Here is a 21,900-nt window from a genome sequence, read left to right as displayed (position 1 = left end):
ATTTCAATTCCGTATTGCAGGGATAAGATCTCTGATTTCATCAGTGTGGGGAAACTCCCTCTGCTAGTAAAAGTCGGCAGCTTCTCTGGAGCCATATCTTAGAAAGCTGCCTAAAGTAGAGACAGTTTGAGGGATTTGACCACGATCCCAAAGCCTGTATTTCTCAGAGGGGAGATTCGAATTCAGTTCTTTCCAGCCTTGAGACCATTACTCTATCCATAATGGCTCTTTTCCATCCCTTTGTGGTCAGGTTTTGTTATCCTTTTCAACCTAAAGACCTTTCTCCTTAAGTACAAAAAATAACCACAAATAGAAGTGGAGTGGTCCGCCTTTTTTTTCTGTTACCTTTGTCATCCTTCTATCTACACAAGTGAGGGCTCTATCCCTTCTCCGATGCTCTTCCTTTTCCCAAAATAGCCCTTGTTGCCATAGCATACCAATTCAACCTCAACTCATTTCAATCTCTATTGTCCCTCCTGTCACAAACATTATCACTATTTTAACAAGATCAGACCACTGTTACATCCATTTCTCTGATACCTGTCCAATCTCCCATCTTCTAGACAAAGGAACAGGACTAGGTTTATGATTTAATTCATATTGGGAACTCTTTGAGTGAGAAGGAAACTCCATCTGCCACTGGAAGGAGCCATCTTCTCTGCACCTTGGAGGTTTGAAGAGGTAGGGCAGCACTCATGATCCTTCAGCTTATAGGATGAAGAGAGTTCGGCAACTAGTGGTGGTGCTGCGATTAGAGCTTTGGACCTAAAATCAGCAATATCCAAGTTCAAATTCTGTCTCAGACATTTATTAACTGTGTGACTCTAGGCAAGTCATTGACTTAACCTCTCAGCCTCAATTTTCCCCTTTGGAAAATGAGGAAAATAATAGCATTGACTTTAGCAGATAGTATATGAAATGTTTTGCAGACATGAAATTCTATGTAGATGCTAGCTATTATAATTAATTATTATTAGCTAAATATTTTCCATAATTATGGAATTAACATAATTTATATAATTATAAAATCTTGTGTGTTTTGTTTAGTCCTATAGAACTTTTCATGACCCCATTTGGGATGTCTTTGGCAGATACTGGAGCAGTTTCCATTTCCTTCTCCAGCTCATTTTACAGATGAGGAAACATGGAGCGACTTGCCCAGAGTCACACAGCTACTAAGTATAGGAGGCTGCATTTGAATTCAGATCCTTCTGGCTCTGGGATCCACTCTCTCCACTGCACCACCTAGCCGTCCACTCATGGTAGTGCATCATTTATATAATATTTTAAAATTTGCAAACCATTCAATATAGTTTATTCCATCTGATCTAGAAATCTTTGGGATAAAAAAAGTTTACTTACAAAATGTCAGAAACTAGTCATGGACCCACAGATGGCTTTTAAGTCTACTGACATAAAGTAAAATTAGGTCAATTTGTCAGTCAACCAATTTTTATTTACCAAGCACTATACTAAACTTACAGATCAAGATCCAAAAGAGACCTTAGACACCTGTTAGTTCAATGCCTTCATTTTCCAGATGAGTAAACTGAGACTCAGAAAAGAGAACTTACTTTTCCAAAATCACACAGATAATACATGTGAGAGGCAGGACTTGAATGGAAGTCCTCTGTCCCCAGATGCAAGATTTTCCCCATTGTTCCATTTTCTCTCTGTAAAAACCCAAGGAAAACTATCCCAGCTCCTTTCTATAGAAAGGTCCAAGCTAGAGGAGAAAAAATCCCAGGAAAAATGCAGAATCAGGCTGAATATAGGCCATCCTTGAATCAACGTGCTTAAAATGAAAGGAAAGAAAAGAATGTAAATATATAAAAATGTAAATATGTATAAAAATAATTACACAAAATAACTGTATAAAATATATATAATGGGGAAAAGTTTTCTTTACATTTGTTTAAATTTGAATAAGAATGTTTTATTCATTGCTATTATTGCTGTTTCCTTTGTCACTTTCATTGTTGTTCCATTATTAAGAGTCTGAGCATAAGGCTTCCAGAAGCTTTTCTGCTAGATGGATTTGGTTAGGATGGTCTGGGGAGGGAGGAAGGGAACCTCAAGTTACATCGACCCAAAATCTAAGCGACAGCTCCAAGGAGGGACTGCCCAATGCCTCCATCACTGATCCTTACCAAGGAGACCCCAGACATAATCAGTCCCCAGCATGGGGATCAGGCACAGAAAATACTGAGGAATGGGAAGTCACAGCAAAAATAAAAGGGAGCTGAAAATCTGCTTGGGGGAGGACGGGCAGAATGCAGTATTTCCATGAAGTTCAGTGCTTGGGCTCTTTGTCTTTTTGTTCTGTTAATACAAAATATCAAGTAGGTCAGTTAGCCAATCAACAAATTTTTATGTTCTAGTCACTATATGAAAACCTCAGAATACAAAGAAAGATTGTTGTTGTTTTTTTCTTTTATTAAGATAGAGAAAGAAGCATTTATTAAGTTCTTACTATGTGCAAAGTACTCTTTGCTAATCACTGGGATGCAAAAAAAGATTCTGCCCTACTATAGCCCTTGCCCTCAGGCAGCTTACACTCTACCAATCAAATCATTATCTGTATTTTTATATATTAATATATGTCTCCCCTTGTTGTTTGAAGACTTGATGATGACATGAATATCAAATGAATAAATAGAAATATATGTAAAGTGTCTAATGTAGTTTGGGAGGAAGGCATTGCTTAAGTCTTCATGCAGAAGACTTCGGTTAAAGGAAGAGGACTCTATGAGACAGAGGTAAGGAGGGAGTATATTCCAGATTAGGTGCAACTACACAGCACAGTGCAGAGAGAGCCAAGCCTGGAGTCAGGAACCCAAGTTCAAATTTGGCCTCAGACACTTATTAGCTGTGTGACCCTGGACAAGTCACTTCACCCTCTTTACCTCAGTTTCCTCATCTGTAAAGTGAGCTGGAGAAAGAAATGGCAAAACACTCCAGTGTCTTTGCCTAGAAAACCCCAAGGTGAGTCACCGAGAGTCAATGAATCCCAGCATTCCAGACCGGAGGAATGGTCAGTGCAAAGTTAAGGAGAACAGAAAGGGAAGGCTGTGAATGAGAAAACTGAGATCAGCTGCGCTGAGTCACAGACTGTGGGAGGTAATGTTCAATGGAGCTGGGAAGATAGATTGGGACCAGATTTTATAAGGACTTAAAAGCTAAATGGGGGATTTATGTTTTATCTCAGTGGCAATAGAGGTCCCCTGGAGTTGATTCAGTCTGAGACTGACATGGCCAGGTCTGAGTTTAAGGAAACTCACTTAGGCAACCATGGGTAGACTTGAGATGAGAGAAACAACACTGGAAAGCCAATTACAGTTATCCCTTCCACATTGCAACGTTCCCCATCACACTTTGAATATATTGTAGGGATCAGCATAAGAAATTGAACGGGAATTTTGAGGGAGTTTTGAGGAAGCCACAGATGATATGCAAAGGTCAGCAGATGATACAGAGTCTATGACCAAATACTTAACCCAAATTTTACAAATTACAATTTATAATTTTACTAATTTTACATTGAAGTCCCCATAAAAGGAGAAAAAAATCAGACTTCTTCTCTGGTATGAAGAGAGGGCCAACAAATTTTACACAATTTTCCAGATTACAGTCTCGATCTGCTGTGTAAAAGGGAGAACTGTAATCTCATCTAAGGTGGGCGAGAAATCATGAGGGTGTGAAGGAAAGTGGTAGTTACATAAGGAGAGAAAAGAGGTGATACATGAGAGATATAGTGAAAGAAAACCGCCAAAGGAGAGAGGTGGGCAAGATTGCCAAGACCATCTATCAGTGCCTTCTTCCCAGCTGTGTTTTAGGCAATAGGAACACGGACGTGAATAACCTACATGGGGAACATCTTGCATATGCACATGTGTACTATAAGCATTTCTCTGGACCGGTTAGGCACATATCTGTGTGTGTAAAAGGGGAGGAAAAGAGGGAGGGAAGGCAGGGACAGGGAGAGAGAATCACCTGCTAGAAATGGTCATTGTTAACCCACGAGAACTACTGAAGTTCCCATAGGGAGAGAAGCCAGAGGGAGAAGAAAAGAGGGCTGCTGTGAGCCCAAACTAAATTTGACCAAGTCCAGCAGGTCAAAGGGTTATTATGGCTGTGAATACTATAGGCGCTCATGAGCCATAAAAATCCTTTTTTATTGTTGAATTATTTTTCAGTCATGTCCAATTCTCTGTGACCCAATTTGGGGGTTTCTTGGCAAAGGTATTAGAAATGGTTTGCCATGTCCTTCTCCAGCTGATTTTACAGAGGAGGAAACTGAGGCAAAAGGGATGAATTGACAGAACAGAACCCTGGTCTTTTGTTTGTGCATTCCCCTTTACTAGGATGTGATCTCCATGAAGATAAAGGCTATTTATTTGGGGAGAGCAAGTATTTTATCATCTTCTTTTAATTCCAAGGGCTAGAATAATAGATTGTAGGCCCTTTGAATTGAATTACACTAATTGATGCTACACTAATTTAGAACATAAAGTATATAAAGTATCTGTGTGTATGTGTGTGTGTGTGTGTGTGTGTGGAGAGACAGAGAGAGAAAAAGAGAGAGAGAGAGAGAGAGAGAAATAAAGAAAAAGAAAAGAGAGAAAGAAAGAAAGAAAAAAGAAAGAAAGAAAGAAAGAAAAAAGAAAAAGAAAGAAAGAAAGAAAAAGAGAGAGAGAGAGAATACTAAACTATTGAGAATAAAAAATCAATTAGGGAGCAATCCATAGCTTCCTTCTCCTGTTTTTATTCACTGATTCTCAGTGTGCTGATCTGTAAAATGGGGATGCTGACACTTGGTACTGCCTCCCACCTAAAATACAAATAGGATAATATCTTTAAAGTGGTTCATAACTATAAATCATCTTATCAACATAAACTATTGCTAATGATTCTGTCAAATCAGCCCAACCATCTATTAATTCCCTAGGAAAAAAAATGGAGTCTGGCAAGTTGTTGAACTGCCTCACTGAATTCAGAGTGATTGTTGGTCTCCCAGGGATCAGCCATCAAGCATTATCTCTCTTAGATTCTAAATCAATAATGGCCAGAATGAGAGGTTCCACTGGGCTCTCAGAGGGTCCCAGACAAACCAGACAATCCCGGAAAATTTCAACACAGACAGTGGGCGTGTGATGTAAAAGATAAAATCCATGAGCTGTCAGGCTCGCTTGTTCAACTGCATAAAATATCCATCGGGGATCAATAACCTGGATCTTCCCTGGCTGCCTGTTATCTTATGAGTGGCCTCAGAGGGGGGGAAAAAACAAAACCCACAGCCCAGTGTTTGGTCTTTATTGCCAGTTATGCAGGGATTTATTTCCCCTTAGCTACAATCACTGAGGGGCTGGCCTCTGGAGTGCCAGAGCCGGGCATCAGCCCTGTTCAGTTGTCTCCAGTCATCAATTCAAGAAAATTGCTTCCAATTCAGAGTCGATAACAAAAAAAGATGAACAGGTGCGGGAAGCCCAGAGCTCACCCAGGAGCTCTAGACTTGGGAGAAGGTGAGAGGGAAAGAGAGCGGAATGTCCCAAGAAGTGGGAGGGCTGTGCTCAGAGCCGTGGGGAGGAGGGGACAATGGTCCACAAGTGCTCTCTGGCCACCCCAATTTAATCGAGTTGGATATTGCTCCAGGAACTTGACAGCAACAGCTTCTGCTGCATGAAATTGCCCAGAGAAAATTGTGGAACAAAGGGTAATGTGACCTTGGACTCTGTCACTTGGTCACTGGAGCTTTCAGAGGAACGGGCATGTTAAGTTGATAACATGATGGATGCTGTGGGAGAGGGACCTTCCTTACCAAATAGGTCTCCTCTTGCAGGTCTCATGAATCTCATCAAATCCCGTTTGTCAGGGGGCAAAGTGTGGCTTCAATGGTCTAGGAAAGCCTGACAGATATCAAGAAACAGATCGAAAAATAGAAAAATGCAGTCTGTCAACAGGATGTTTTGTCTATATTAGTGGTTCTCAAAATGTAGACCAGAGAATCCTGGGAGAGGTCTCTGAAATCCTTTCAAAGGGTCTACAAATTCAAATTAGTTTCATTTCTAATAAGGTAAATAATTATAAATGTAACTCATATACACAAAAACTCTTTGGATAACTCCTCAATAATTTTAAAAATATAAAGATAATAAGAACAAAAGTTTGAGAATCACTAGTCTACACTGTCCACTCTTTTAAAATGGTTTTTTTTTTTTATCTCATTACAAGTGTGGAAGCTTAAGGGAAACAGGTCCAACCATTCAATTTGTTGAAAAAAAATTAAGGATTAGTGAAATCTATTGATTGATGTTATTTGAAGACTGGTAGCCTGTAGGAATCAGCATTGGACTGAGAGTCCACCACTAACTATATGTTCAGATTTAGAGAAATCACTGAACTTGCTTCACTATCTGTAAAATAGTCAAGCTAATTCCAGCCTCACTGGATGTGAGAGTAGGGGGGGGGAGTTGTTTTTGTTCAATCATTTCTGTCATGTTTAATTCTCCATGACCTCATTTGAGATTTTGTTGACACTGGACTGGTTTGCCATTTCCTTCTCCAGTTCATTTTACAGATGAGGAAACTGAGGCAAGTGGGATTAAATGACTTACCTGGGATCACTCAGCTAGTGTTTGACACTGAATTAGATTTCAGGTCTTCCTAACTTTAGGTCCAGTACTCTATCTACTGGGCCACCTACCTGCCCTTTTTGAGAGTATAAAGAAAAATTTTAAGAAGTATGTCAATATAAGGGAGGCATCACAGGTACAAAAATGTTTGTGGCAGCCCTTTTTGTAGTGACAAAAAACTGGAAACTGAGTGGATGCCCATTAGTTGGGGAATGGCTGAATAAGTTATGATGTATGAATGTTATGGAATATTATTGTTCTCTAAGAAACGACCAGCAGCATGAGAGAAGCCTAGAGAGACTTACATGATGCTGACTGAAATGAGCAGAACCAGGAGATCATTATACACGGCAACAAGATTATATGATGATCAATTCTGATGGATATGGCCTTCTTCAACAATGAGATGATTCAGGCCAGTTCCAATGATCTTGTGATGAAGAGAGTCATCTGCACCCAGAGAGAGGACTGTGGGAACTGAGTGTAGTTCATAATGTACAATGTTGGAGGAAGGAGGGAAATTGGAACACAAGGTTTTGCAAGGGTTAATGTCAAAAAATTGTCTATGCATATGTTTTGAAAAATAAAAAGATTTAATAAAAAAAAACGGATAAGGAAGGCAATTTGGAATAGTAGATAAAGAAAGGGTTGTCCTTAGAATCAGGAAAATGGGTTCAAATCCTGCCTCCAATACATATTGAATGTGATTGTGAGCATACAGTTTATATATACTTGTGATGACCACGTATTTAAAATCAGCTGGAGTCAGGAATTCAGGTTAAGGGGAAAATCTTCAATCTTTATTCTTTTTGAGGTGAAGGGGGATTGCGATAGCAATATGGGCAGCTGCGACAGGAAGCCAGCCAGCAGAGATGAAGGGGGATTGCAGGTGAAAGGGGGTGGCGATAGCAATGCGAGCAGCTGTGTCAAGAAGCCAGCCAGCAGTCTCTCTTTCCACTTCCCTTTCCACTCCCCTGCCTCCATCCACCAAAATCGTCATTTCCTATACAACACATCAGGACTTGCACAAAGAGTGGGCGGGGGCCATTCTTTCTCCAAGCTTATATATTAACAGAGTATGGTCCAATTACTATTTAGCCTCATGTGCTTGGGACCTCAGTGCATCAACTCGAGCCTCAGCCCATTACATATACGCAACAATATATATGATATATACTCAATAATATATAATATACATATATATATACTTATAACCTCTAAGTAAATCTCTAAATTTTACAATATAAAGCTATAAGTTAATATTGAGAAATAGTCCATCTGTATAAGTGAAGGGAGTTTCCATGTTGGGAGCTGCAATGAAATCACAGGTAGAGAAGAAGGAAGAAGAAGAGAAGAAGAAGAAGAAGAAGAAAAGAAGAAGAAGAAGAAGAAGAAGAGAAGAAAGGAGAAGAAGAAGAAGAAGAAGAAGAAGAAGAAGAAGAAGAAGAAGAAGAAGAAGAAAGAAGAAGAAGAAGAAGAAGAAGAGGAGGAGAGGAGGAGGAGGAGGAGAGGAGGAAGAGGAGGAGGAGGAGGAGGAAGAGGAGGAATAAGAAAGAGGAGGAAGAGGAAGAGGAAGAAGAAGAAGAGGAAGAAGAAGAAGAAGAAGAAGAGGAGGAGGAGAAGGAGGAGGAGGAGGAAGAGGAGGAGGAGGAGGAGGAGGAGTCAGGAAAACTCATCTTCCTGAGTTCAAATCCAATTTCAGACACTTAAATCACTTAATCCTGTTTGCCTCAGTTTCCTCATTTGTAAAATAAGCTGGAAAAGCAAAGGGCAAACCATTCCACTATCTTTGCCAAGAAAACCACAAACAGGGGTCAGAAAGAATTGGATGTGACTAAATGCCAACAAAAATCTATCCTTTTAGATGCTGGGGTTACAGAAATTAAAAATAAATGTCTCTTCCTCAAGGAGTTCATGGTATAATAGGAAATATTCAGCCACATGAGTAAGAGTGATTAAAGATAGACCATGATAGAGACAAAGGGTGGCAAATCAGTTTGACTTCAAATCTTTGTAAAACTCTAGAATACATTATTAAATGGATCCTTGTGAGCATTTAGAAGGAGAAATAGACATTCAATTCAAGTCAATAACCACTCATTAAGCACTGCTGGAGATACAAAGACAAAAATGAAATTGTCCTTACTCTCATTTTATTCTATTTGATAGGAGGTACAAAATAGGCAGAGATAAGGAAATAAATGGACTTGGATTCAGGAAAACTCATCTTCCTGAGTTCAAATCTGGTTTCAGACACTTACTAGCTGTGTCACTTAATTTTGCCTCAGTTTCCTTATTTGTAAAATGAACTGTAGAAGAAAATGCCAAATATTCTGGTTTCTTTGCTAAGAAAACTCCAAGTGAGGTTATGGAGAGTCAGAAATGATTATTCAACAACTAGAATCAAGGGAGATTGGGAAAGGCTTTCTGTAAGTAATGAGTCTTAAAGGAAACCACAAAAATTAATAGATATAGCTGGGTTTTGAACCCATGTCCTCCAACTCAGAAGCCAGCTAGCTTTCCATCATTCCAGGCTGTATTTAAAGTCCTCCATAACCTGTAAAGCAGTCAATAGCCATTCCATATTATTAATATCCTGTGTCTCCTTTCTGCTTTCCCTCCCTATGAGAGAGGGAAGGTGATTTGATGAACTCATAGCTGGTCACTGGTTAGCTGGTAATGAAGGTGTTTTCCTTCCCAGGCATCCAAAAGACAAAGCCTCAGGAGGAATCGAGATTTCAGCCTCCACAAGGGGAGGAGGGAGGAGGGAGAATGATGTTCCTCATCCTTACCAGCTCAAGTCATTGCTGGTACCTGAATCACTGGGATGCCTTTACCTTCATCCAGTGGGCGTAGTGGGCTGGTATTCTGGGGCAGGAGGGGGTGCCCGATCTCACAGCAAGGACTCCTCAAGGCGATATTCCTCTGAGTAATTAGACAGACATTAATGACCAATTAAGGATTCATGCTTAATTGGCTGTGCTGGCTCTCAGCCTTCCAAAGCATCCTCCTGCCTAGTGTTTGGGAGCAGGGGACACACTGACATTTCCCAGCTCTCTGCTAGTGTTCCCTGTCACTGGCAGCATGGTATTTGGGGAGATTTAGGGGGGTGGGAGGGGAAGAGGAGGGAACATGGCAGATGCTTCATTTTCCAGCTCTGTTAAGAAATTTAAAAGATGAAATTTCATGTTTAAAGGCAGTTTTGAGCAGAGACTTGAACATCTTTTCTTAGGAGAAATCCTAGGCTCAGGGATCTTGGTCCTTGTGAGTACAGGATGCTTTGGGTTATGAGACCAGAAACCTCTCCTCATATTTCCTCATCAGATTTAGGTTGTCTCATCAGATTGTCTGATACCAAGAGTATAAACTCACATGTATTTTTCTTACATGTCTCTTCAGCAATTAGTATTGTTGGGAACTGGCAAAATTATAAGGTGGATCAAGCTTGTCTTCCACCCACAACTACCACCCTCTGCCTTTTAAGGAAGTAAGGGTCCTTTCTCCAAGAAATTTGCTCCCACAGTGAGGTGTTCACGAATGGATAAGTTTCTCCCTTCCCAAGGAAATTGGCATTTTATTCAAAGCAGAGCTTTGTAGGAAATTCTGGGGTTGAAGAGGAAGTAGTGAGGAAAATGTGTATTTCAAATATGTTTATGAAGCACCAACTTCTAGCAAGACCCTGTGCTAGACAAAGAATAATGGTCTCTGTCTTCAAAGAATGTACAGTCTAGTGTGGGGAAAACAATGAACAAACAGATTAAGTAGACAGTGACCTTGGAGGGGGAGAATGTAAACCTTAATCATTAAGGAGATTGGGAAAGATTTCTGATAGGAGATAGAACATGAGCTGAGTGAGTGAAGGGGGAGAGTATTCCTGGCACTTTAAGAAGTATAGAGAGGACGATCTTTACAAAAGCACAGGGTCCCACTGGCACAGCGAATAACACAGGCGCCAAAGAATTGACTACTTTGCAGCAAAGAATAAGACTGGCCAAAGTTTACAGAGAACTCTGAAAACTATACAAAGAATCATGAACTGTATTCAGGAGGAAATAGGGAGCCACCAAAGATGTTTGAGCAGAGGTGTGATGTGACCAGAGTTAAGAAAGTTTTTTTTGGTTAAAACAATAAAGGAAGGAATAAAAAGAAAGGAAATAATCCTTGATTTCATGAAGCTTCTAGATTATCTAATGGGAGGGATAACTTGCAAATTCCATGCACACAAAATACAGCTGGTTGAATGGGAGGTCATCTAACAGAGAAGGAGACCAGGAAAGGCCTCTGGAAGAAGATGAATTCAAGCTGAATCTTGAAGGTTTCCAGGAAAGTCAGGAGGAGGAACCTGGAGGTCAGCAGGATGAGAGTTCCAGGCACTGGATAAAACTAGAAAAGGAAAGGAATAGAGATGAAAGGAACGTAGTTAGGTCATAGTTAGAATCTCTATAATGGTAATGGCTGTGGGAAGAAAGCCTCAGTTTTCCCATCTGTAAAAGAGGATTCATATCTATCTCACATAGTTGAGGATCAAATGAAATAATATATGTAAAGCACATATGCAATATATGAAAAGCAATATATGCAAACTTTAAAGCATTATGTCAGTGGTAGCTATTATTATTATTACTATTATAAGAAAACAGAAGGGAAAACAGTAATTATAATTGATTGGAAATGAAAAATGAGGCAGAGAGAAAAGTCGAAGATAACCCCAAGATATAAAACCTGGGAAGTTGGCTAGGTTATAAGCAAATTCTTTGACTGTTTGATTTTCATCTTGGTATCACTTAGTGCCAAATATAGCAGCTTGCACATAGTTGGAGCCTAATTAAGCTTTGTTAAGTGAATTGAATGGGATGAATTATGGCAGCACAGAAATGCTAAAGTCCCAAGGAAGCGCAGATTTAAGGGAATAATATTAAGCTCTATTTGAGACCTGTTGAGTTTTGGGGGGGGGCATTCTGGTAAAGAAGATCTGAAAACACTAACAGAAGTGAATATGGAGCTAAAGTCTGGAGATGTTGATTTAGGAGTCATCTGAATAGAAAATATAGTTGAAACTGGGGATTTTGTAAAGAGAGGGACTAAGGGAGAAGAGGAAGAGAGAGAGAGGAGGAGAACAACAAGTACAAGTGGGAGAAGAAGAAAAGATAGAAAGAAGAAAGAAGAGAGAAAGAAAGAAGGTAAAAAGAGTGATGAGAGAGAAGGATGGAGAAAAGAGAGAGGGAAATAAAAGTAAAAGATGTATGTGAAAGAAATCTGAGAGTAAAAGAGGGAGAGAGGGGAGAGAGAGATGTGTAAAAAAGGAAAGAGGAAAGAGAGATAGAGAAAAAGAGATGGAGGATAAGCAAGACACAGAGAGACAGAAACAGAGACACAGAGATACGGATAGAGAGACAGAGAAAAGAGATCTCCCTCTTTAAAGTGTTCAATAGGAATCAAGTCTACAAGGACTGATTAAGTACTTCCTGTGTATCAGGCAGTATACTAAGCACTAGACAGATAAAGAAAAGAAATAGTCCTTGACTTCATGAAGCTTCTAGAGTATCTATTGAGAAAGAGAACATGCAGACTCCATGCACACAAAATAAAGTGAATGGGAGGTCATTTCACAGGAAAGAAGACCAGGACAGGCCTCTTGCAGAAGGTAGAATTTGATCCGAGTCTTGAAGGCTTCCAGAGAAGCCAGAAGGAAGCTGAAGGTCAACAAGGAGAGAGTGCTAGGCGGGAGAACCAAGCCATTCACCAAGAACAACCAGAAGGTTCACGTCTCTGAATCATGATATATGCAGAGGGGAGAAAGCTATAAGAAGCCTGGAAAAATAGAAAGAGGTCAGCCTGGTTGACCTCAGGGCTTCCCCGTTCCTAATCCTATCCAGTCTTTGGGAATCATTTCTTTATTCAGTTGAATAAAGACCTAGGAATAGTTCTTACAGCTTTTATTCCTGGGAACATTTATATCTATTTTTTTCTTTTTTTTTTTAATTTAAGTTCTACTTATTCTCAGGTCCCATGACTTCTGTATCCACTCAACTTCAACCAAAAGCAAAAGTGGTCCCACCTTAGCCCACCCTTCCCCAAGGTCTCCTGAGCTTGGCTGTGAAGGAGGCAGGGTCCGTAACATCTGTCTCCCACCAGAGCTTGTTTTAAGGTTCTACAAAGAGGTCCAAAGGGGAGGACAATGGGCTCAACCCAAAGAATTGAGCTACATTTGGAACAAAAGACAAAGACCTTAAGGGGGATTCAGAAATTCAGCTACCCAAATATAGGATGCCACACTCAGGAATGGCTGGTCAGTAGCTCAGGGGGAGCTGAAGGGGTTAATCCGCTGCCCATTCGGCACTCCTGTGGAAGGAAGTCGGGACTAGCAGGAACTGATGAGGGTGTGAGGGACCCCAGAGCTGGAATCACATCTGTTTTCTGGGGAGCACTTATGCTCCCACATCCCTTCATTCAAGGCCTGCATTTTCATGCTGCTGACATACCACTGCCTGAAATTGGCTACTATTGATCGAGCAAAACAGAACTTCATGAAATATCAGCACCTTATTAAGAGCTGAGCTTAATAGAGTTATCTATTGCCCAATTCTCTCCCTCCTTACAGAGACTCACAACCCTGCCATTTGTCTCCCAAGGAAGATATCGCAGGGCCCTGTGTACTGGTCTTTCACTTGTTTGGGGAGAGAGAAGGGAGAGGATAGAGATACTTGTAGCCAGAGTCCTAGAAAGGTAAAGATTTATTCAACCCACCTACCTAGGCAAGAACCACAGAAGGAATGAATGGCACAACATTTCATCTCCCACCTCCAAGCCTTTGTACAATAATGCTTTCTTTCCTCACCTTTTGGTCTCAGATTCTCTTTACCCCACTCAACTCACTTTTTTGCCTACTCCACAAGGTTTTTCTTGAACTCCTAACTCCCCCTGCTCTCCATCAAAATTACTTTGCATTGATTTTGTATGTATTCTGTATATTTATTTGTATAAATGTCCCCCCACCCACCCATAAAACCTCAAATAAAATGATATTTGCACTTTAGCACCTTGCCTGGCACCTAGTGGGCACTTAATAAATGCTTGTTTCTTCTCTTCCCTTTCTCCTTGAGGGATGGGAATACATCTTTCTGTGCCTAGTGAAATTTCAACAAATAAAATAAATTCTCGCCTCTGCTAGACCAAAGGGAAGCCCAGGTCTTGCAGGTGTGTAACTTTTCTCAGTTGATAGACAAAACTGCAGGGACACCAAAAATTCAATAGCTAAATCCCCATTCTGAACTCATGGTGACACACAGAGAGATGTCCAGATTGCCAAGTGCCCATCATAGCACTTCCTACCTCCCAAGCTCCAGGCCAGAGAAGGGAAAAGTCGCATCACAGGGAGAGAGAATAATCCTCCCTGTTAGGAAAGCAGTATGGCTACTCTGGCAACAGTTATGCACAGAGACTTAGGAGTGCCTAGAAAGGCATCCCCAACAACTCACCAGCTATGGCCCGGTAGCCAAAGCAGTAAACTTACGGTCAGCTTTGCAGAAGGACAAAGAGCTTAGAAGTGAGACCTCTGTAGAACTCAGTTTCATTATCTGTGAAATAGGGAGATTGGGCCACATAGTCTCCTGAGGTCCCTCTCTGCTCTCCATCTGTGATCTGCATGACTTAAGGTCCTTCTCTCCCCCATCCTGGCAGCCACTTCCCAAGGTACCAGCAGCAGAGTTGAGACCAGGATCCCTTCTCATCCTTGGAAATCCAGCACTTCCCACTGGAGAGGCAGCCCAGAGAGGACTCCGATCAGTATTCCAGCTCTGGAATACTGAAAAGAACCCAGGATTTGGACTTTGAATATTAGAATCAAGAAATATACCACCACCCTATCTTTTAATTCCAGCTTTACTACTAGTTGTTTAGCCATTTGGGGTCTCATTTTATGTATCTGTTAAAAAAAAAAAAGAGGGCTTTAGACAATTCTAAATGATGACCCTATTAACTACTTAAATAACCCTAAACAAGTTGTTCCCCCTCTGTGGGCTGCAATTTCTACATCTGTAATTAAAAAGGAAGGGAGAGCAGAGAGGATGGGACTAGATGAAATTTAAATTCTCTGTCAGTCCTAAATCTATACACCTACTTGGATGAGTTTAGACAAGTCAATTCCTTTCTCTTGAGGAGGCGATTGGACCAAAATGATTCCCGAGGATGTTTTTACTTATAAAATCTAACTCATTCTAAGATCCTGCGATTCTAAGACACGTGAATGTTTTCTCCTAGCAAATAATCCGTCTCTTCCACTCCCTCTATCCAATATCTGAAATTTCACTATTAAGATCTCATCTCTTAAGATGTAAATACTCCCAAGAGGAGTTGCATGAATAAGTATCAATTCAATTCCCACACATATTGGGGAAAGGGGGAGAGGAGAGCATGAAGATAGAATTGGGAAGGAAGATACAATTCATTAACTTGGGGCCAGCCCTCGAAGTGACATCCTTAACTGGATCTGAGTTCCTTTCAGTAAGAGGACCAGCAGCCCCATCCAGATATACCTAGCTTCTCCATGCCCTCCAGCTTCCAGAAATCCCCAGGTAGACAGACAATTCAAAATGGAGGGGAGGAGGGGAGGAAAGCAGTTAACTGTTTTAAGTATGTATTCTTCTTAAGGGCTGGCATCCCATTAGCTGTAACATCAATTTCCTTTAGAGCAGGTAGGAGGTTTTGAATTTAAACTGGCCCCACCTGAAGATAACAACAGACAGATGCACTTAGAATCCATTCTGAAAAATGGGAGCCTTCATCACCTGGCAGTCTTGTTGTTATAGTGTCTTTTGTATAATGCAGAGAGCTTTGCTTTGCATAATGAGGCTAGACAAAAGATGAAAGGCAGCTCCCGAGAGTAGCAGAATTCAATCAGAAGCAAGATTTGGGAATGAAGATCATTTGGGGCTTACAAAAGAAGCTAAAAGGATGCTTTATGGCATTAGCTATAAGTGTTGGGAACAGGACATCTGTCCCCTATAGGTGAAATTCTATTCCTGTGGAGGTGTTAAACCTGATGGAGATCCAGAGGCATTCCCCCCTGCTCCATTTGCTCCCCATGCCATCCACATTCCCACCCAACATTGCCCCAGTATCTCTTCTCCTTTTCCCACCAAACTCTTGGGAAAAACTGCCTCGATTTCCTCTCTTCTCACTTGCTTCTCATTCCCTTGAACCCTGGCTCTCTTAATTTCTAAATCCAATAGTTTTGATGATGGAAAGAAGGAAGGAAGGAAGGAAGGAAGAAAGGAAGGAAGGAAAGAAGGAAGGAAGGAAGGAAGGAAGGAAGGAAGGAAGGAAGGAAGGAAGGAAGGAAGGAAGGAAGGAAAGAGAAAAAAGTAAAGGTACAGAGCAAAGGAAGAAAGGAGGGATAAAAGAAGAAAGCAAATATTTTTAAAGTACCTTCTATTGCCAAACAATGTGCTAAGAATTTACAATTATCTTGCCTGAGGTTGGGGAGGGGGGATGTACATAGATACATAAATACAGAATACATATAAAATCAATAAAAAAGCCATTTTAGGGGAAAGTACTATGGACAGCCAGGTGGTACAGTGGATAGAGTACTGGGCCAGGGATCAGGAATACTCATCTTCATGAATTCAAATCTGACCTTAAATACTTACCAGCTGTGTGACCCTGGGTAAGTCACTTAACATTGATTGCCTCAGCTTCCTCATCTATAAAAAGGTCCAGAAAAATAAATGGCAAACCCCTCCAGTATCATTATCAAGAAAACCCCAAATGGGGTCATAAAGAGTCAGACATGACTGAAAAATGACTAAAAACATGTGCCAGCTACAGTGAAAAACTCTTTACAAATATTGGTCCTCACTGAGTGATAGATCTTATTATTAGCCCCATTTTACAGTTGAGGAAACTAAGGCAGGTCAAGAGTTTAAATGCCTTGTCCAGAGTCACACCATTATTAAATATCTGAGGCTAGATTTGAATTCAGGTAGTCCTGATGCCGGGCCTAGTGCTCTAGCCACTGCATTACTTCATGAGTCCAATTATCATCTCTTTGCGAAGGATCTATATATCCAGCCCTGGTCTCTCTCCCGAACTCCAGTCCCATGTCACCAAATACCTTTTATGCATTTCCACCTAAATGTCTTCTGTTGTAAGGGATAGCTCTCTGGGAGATATAGTAAGAAATGTTGGGAATGTAAAAACAAAAGATATTAATTCACATTTATTTTTAAGAAACAAAAAACTTTATCAGGACACTAACTGAACTTGATACCAGACCTTTAAATAGTAAGTTCTGTCCCATACTGCTTCTATTAAAATTCCAGTTTTCTGTTGGGCACCCAAAGGGCATGGCTGTCATGCCCGCCACGCAAGTGTCTGAGGATGTGGATTGCCTGAGTTCAGGAATTCTGAGATATAGTGAGCTAAGGTGATCCTCTGTTCTTACTAAGTTTATTGTTGATAAGGTGAGCTTGGGAGCTTAGTCCTTGGGAGCAAGGGGACACTGGTTAACTGAAGAGAGATAAAACAGCCCAGGTTAGAAATGAATCAGGTCAAAACTCTCTTGCCAGTCAGCTCAGAGTGAGACCAGGCCATGAGTAAGCCCTGAACCTCCAATCTGGGAAAGAAAAGGAGATTCAATCTTTAAAAAATAATTAAGAGATCAATTTCACTGGAAAAACATTTGACATTTGACATTTGGATCCATGATTATAAAACTTGAGGGCTGGAAGGACCCTTCAAGATGATTTTGCCAACCCTTTTACTGGGGGGTGGGAAGGAATTCAGGGTTCAAGTTAATCCTCTTCCCAGATAGCTCTCTCCCAGGAACCTTTTATTTTTGGTCCAAAAATAGTCTTGTAGGGTGACTTGAAAAGAAACCAAAAGGTTTGGAAAGTCAAGAATGATTTGAGTCAGACTGACAAACAAATGGACCTGTAGAGAACATCTCTAACTCAATATAAACATGTAAATCTGTCCAAATTAACTTCTGTAAATTAAGAATATAATTTTTAACATGAATCCTAAAATTCAAATAAACATAAATTCCAGCAAAGAGGATAAAATTAAATTATAAATCAGTAATTTCCCTAGGTCCTAGGGTTCATATGAGATGTGGTCCTATAGCTTAGTCTCCAACCCACATCTCAAGATAAAAAGAAAAGGGGGAAAATGGAGTTTGCTCTTACTGTAAGAGGAGGACAAGAGGATACAGAGAGAGATGAAGAAGAAGAAAATGGAAAAAGAGGAAGGAAAGAAAAGGAGAAGGAGGAGAAGATGGAGGAAGAGAAAGAATAAAAAGAAGGAGAGAAGGAAGAAAAAAGGAGGAGGAAGAAGAAATAAAAGAATAAGAAGGAAGAAGAGGAAGAAGAAAGAGGAGGAGGATGAGGAAAGGGAGGAGGAAGACGAGAAGGAAGTGATGGTGATGGTAATAAAGAAGAAAATGCATCATAAACTATAAAACAAAAAATTGCCTTCCTCTTTTTATAAGCTCCTCCTCATTTCATCCTGGGAATTGGAGCCAAGTCTTCTTCAATTTCCAATTTGACAAATATGGATATTGTGGCCTATAGAGCTAAAGTTTTTTGCAACTTGTCAGTGGGAGTAAGATCCAAAGTTCCTGACTCTGGATATGCTGCTAAGTGTTTAGCAAAGGATATGTGAGGAAATGGGAGATATATATGTGACACATTTCTGTTTAATTTGCACTTGACATTTTCTCCATATCTTTCTAAAGTCTAAGCACACAACAAAACAATAAATCAAACCCTGATTTGTAGCATTTGCTAATTTCCAAAGTGTAAATGCTCACACTGAAAATTTAAAGATAAGCTCTCAGAACTGACTCTAGCCCCACCCTAGTGCGCCTTCTACTACCATACAGTGGTATATCACCAAAAGAGGAAAGGAGGGAAAACATAGAATTTGCAAGGTGGAAAGGGTTTCACAGGCCATTCAGCCAATTATAAACACAATGTCACACATCCAACAAATGATCGTCCCCGCAACAGCCTCAGCTTATTAAGAGGTATTATTTTTCAAGATTGTGACATGTTCATATTCGACTGATTGTTGAGCATCTTGTACATCCAAATCAGTCTCTTCAGATAAATCCCATTTTCTCTTCCCATTAAAATTGTTTCCCTTTGCATCCTCAGAATTATTTCTCATCTCTTGTCATTGTTGGGCTGACTTCCCCTATAGCATTTTAGTAGGTAGGATCCTACTACCTCTCTTCTCAAATCTTTTGAAATTTATTTTCCAAAAATGTACATACATGCCAAATAAGTGTGGATTTCCATACCTCTATCACAGATTTTAAGAGGGCGTGCTCATTTCCCTTCAGAGTTCCCAATCCAGCAAATAGTTCCTTCCTATTAATGAGAATCAAATCCAAAAGATAATTCTCCTTGTTGGTTCCTTCATAGTTTCAAAGATGAAATTATTACTAAGGCAAGTCCAAAAATTATCAGTAGCTCTGCTTCAGGCAGACAAAAATGTTTAGCAGATTTCTAAAAAACTGAAATCTCTTGTCAAACAATATGCTTGAATGCTAAACTTCTCATCTGTTTCTTTTTTCTGACTGAGCAGTCTGTAGTACTCCAGTGATGAAATCGTATCTATTCCTTTCCCCTTTGACCATTCAAATACTCTTGTCATCTTTCTCCTCTCTGATTCATGGGTTTCCTCACATAAATATAAAAATCTTAATATATAAGGCTACATAAAGACCTCTTTTTTTTTTTTTACTAATTCTATTTCTCTTCAATGAAATATTTTTCCATGAAGAGCTATTGTTCAGTTATGAGTGTCAGAACGAACTCTCAGTGACATTATGAGATCATAGTATGTTTTAGGACCTGCTGTTCTTTTGCTGCCTAAACTTTGGAGATTATCTAGAGATCATTGATACTATGGGTTCTTTTGTATCCTATGAACTTCTGAATGTCACAACTACTCTTTTTTCTTCATTGTTGTTCCTATTTATGTTAAATAGCTTAGGAAATATACACAGGCAATTTTCTACCTTCCCCATCCTTTTTAGTCTTTCTGGTTAAGATTTGTCAGACATCCAGGAAATGCATTCTTACCAACTATTGTTAGATGTACTCTGTCATTGGCCAGAAACTATCATCCTTTTTTAAGTCAAGGTCTAGAAGTCCAAATTTCATTCTCACACAGGAATCTCTTTCTTAAACAACAATTCGCTTCATAAATTCATTTTTTTCCTTCTACACCTCTTGCCTTCAATGAGAAAAAATGAGGAGGACACAATCTGTGTCTCAATGGTCTTCAATTTCTTTGTTGAGATTGAAAATGGGGGCAGCTAGATGGTTCAGCGAATAGAGCACCAGCCCTGGAGTCAAGAGGTCCAAAATTCTAACCTCAGACACTTAACACATCCTGGCTATATGACCCTGGGCAAGTCACTTAACCCCAATTGCCTCAGCCAAAAAAGCTACCCAAAAAATGAAAACGAATGACAATACTTTGGGAGTTCTTTCTGGAAACATCATTCATACTTCTCATGTGAATCACTAAAAGTGGATTTGTTCTGATAAAGGTAAATCTCTCCTAATAACAATTAGGACATCATTCAGTAAGGGTCAGGAGAAAGATAGGCGTTTTGTTATTGATGTTCAGTCCTGTTAACTCTCTGTGACCCATTTTGGGATTTTCTTGGCAAAGATACTGGAGCATTTTGTCATTTCCTTCTCCAGATCACTTGAGATGAGGAAACTGAGATAAACAGAATTAAGTGACTTGTTCAGGATCATGATATAGCGGCAGAATTCAGGAAGATGAAGGCATCCTCACTCTGGTCCAGCGCTTTGTTCACTTATGTCGCCCCCTAGCGGCCCCATCACTAAAACTTCTGCTCCTGAGAGCATCCAGCCTCTTCAAAATTTTAAGTTCTAACTTTCTGGCAGACTTTTTCCTTTCCTCTTTCCCCTTTGTAAAGAATCTTTCACTATCCAACAACTGACAAGGGTCAAGCCTCCCCTCCTCAACCTCAGATCCTTCAAACCCTCAGCTTTTCTTGAAGCCTCAATTTTGTTTTCTTCAGGAACACTTCATTCTCCTTAACTACCTGAGTGTGTTGAGATGATTTTCAAGTCTCTTCACTTCCTCCTTCAGGAAGATCAGCCTATACTTTATAATACTTACTTGGTGGCAATGGGAGAAAAACAAACTTCAAACACTCCATGCAAGGCTCATGCAATATCTCTTACCCTCAGTAATGGAGATTTTCAGCCTAGATTGTTTTGCCTTTATCTTTAATTACTTGTGAGTATTTACACCAAATTCAAGGCTGGCAACAATTTTTTGTTGTTGTTTAGGGGTTTTTTTTTGGTTTATTTTGGGTTTGGGTTTACGGGAGGAATTTTATTTGTTTATTATTGTTGTTTATTTGTTTTTAGTTCCTACTCTGTGCCAAACACTGTGCTAGGCACTGCGGATATAAACACAAACCTCAAGAATACATTTTAAAGGGAAAGTCATCAGACAAAAGGGGACTCTAGGATAGTGGTGCAATGTCCCACAGTCAAAAGACTCCTGAATCATGGTGGTCCAGAGAGTCCAAACAGGTTAAAACTTTTACATTTCATTAGGAACTTGACCTCACCATTCAACTTTCTTTCCATAATCACAATTCCAGCTTCCCTTCAGCTTGGGATGAACCTCCCTATGGTTTCACCAATTTATCCCACCCAGCAACTCATTTTATCAATTTGCTGCCCTCTCTAACTGTTTATCTTTTCTTACCTGCCTTGTTTGGACAACTGCCTTCCTCTTTTCCTTCATAAGTCTTCCTCTTTATGTTTATTATTTTTACTTTATTTTAAATTCATTCCTTAACTCTCCTTGGTCCTTTTATGTTTTCCTCAATTGCTCTTGATTTAGTTCCTCTTTCAACCCAGGCATAGAATCTGACCAGTATATGAGAAAGAAGATAATGTTCCCCAATCTCTCCCAAATTCAAGCTCCCTTCTCCTCCTCCCCACAAAGTGATTTCTATGATTCCTTTTTCTTTCTTCTCTTTTCCTATCCCTTCTCCTGCAAAAAACAGAAGCAGAATTGAAGTTCACTCTCCTCAGTGGGAATGGATTTATTTTTTGCAGATCTCGATGGGAAAAGGAGATAGACCATAAACACAGAAGATGAGGGTGGAAGGAGGAGAGAAAGTGTCATGGAATGAGGAGCAGACAGCATCATGAAAGATAGTGAGAGGCTCATAGATTTAGAGCTAAAAGTTACCTTAAACATC

The sequence above is a fragment of the Antechinus flavipes genome, chromosome 3 (genome assembly GCF_016432865.1).
Source record: "Antechinus flavipes isolate AdamAnt ecotype Samford, QLD, Australia chromosome 3, AdamAnt_v2, whole genome shotgun sequence".
Lineage (NCBI taxonomy): Eukaryota > Metazoa > Chordata > Mammalia > Dasyuromorphia > Dasyuridae > Antechinus > Antechinus flavipes.
This window is presented reverse-complemented; position numbering follows the sequence as displayed.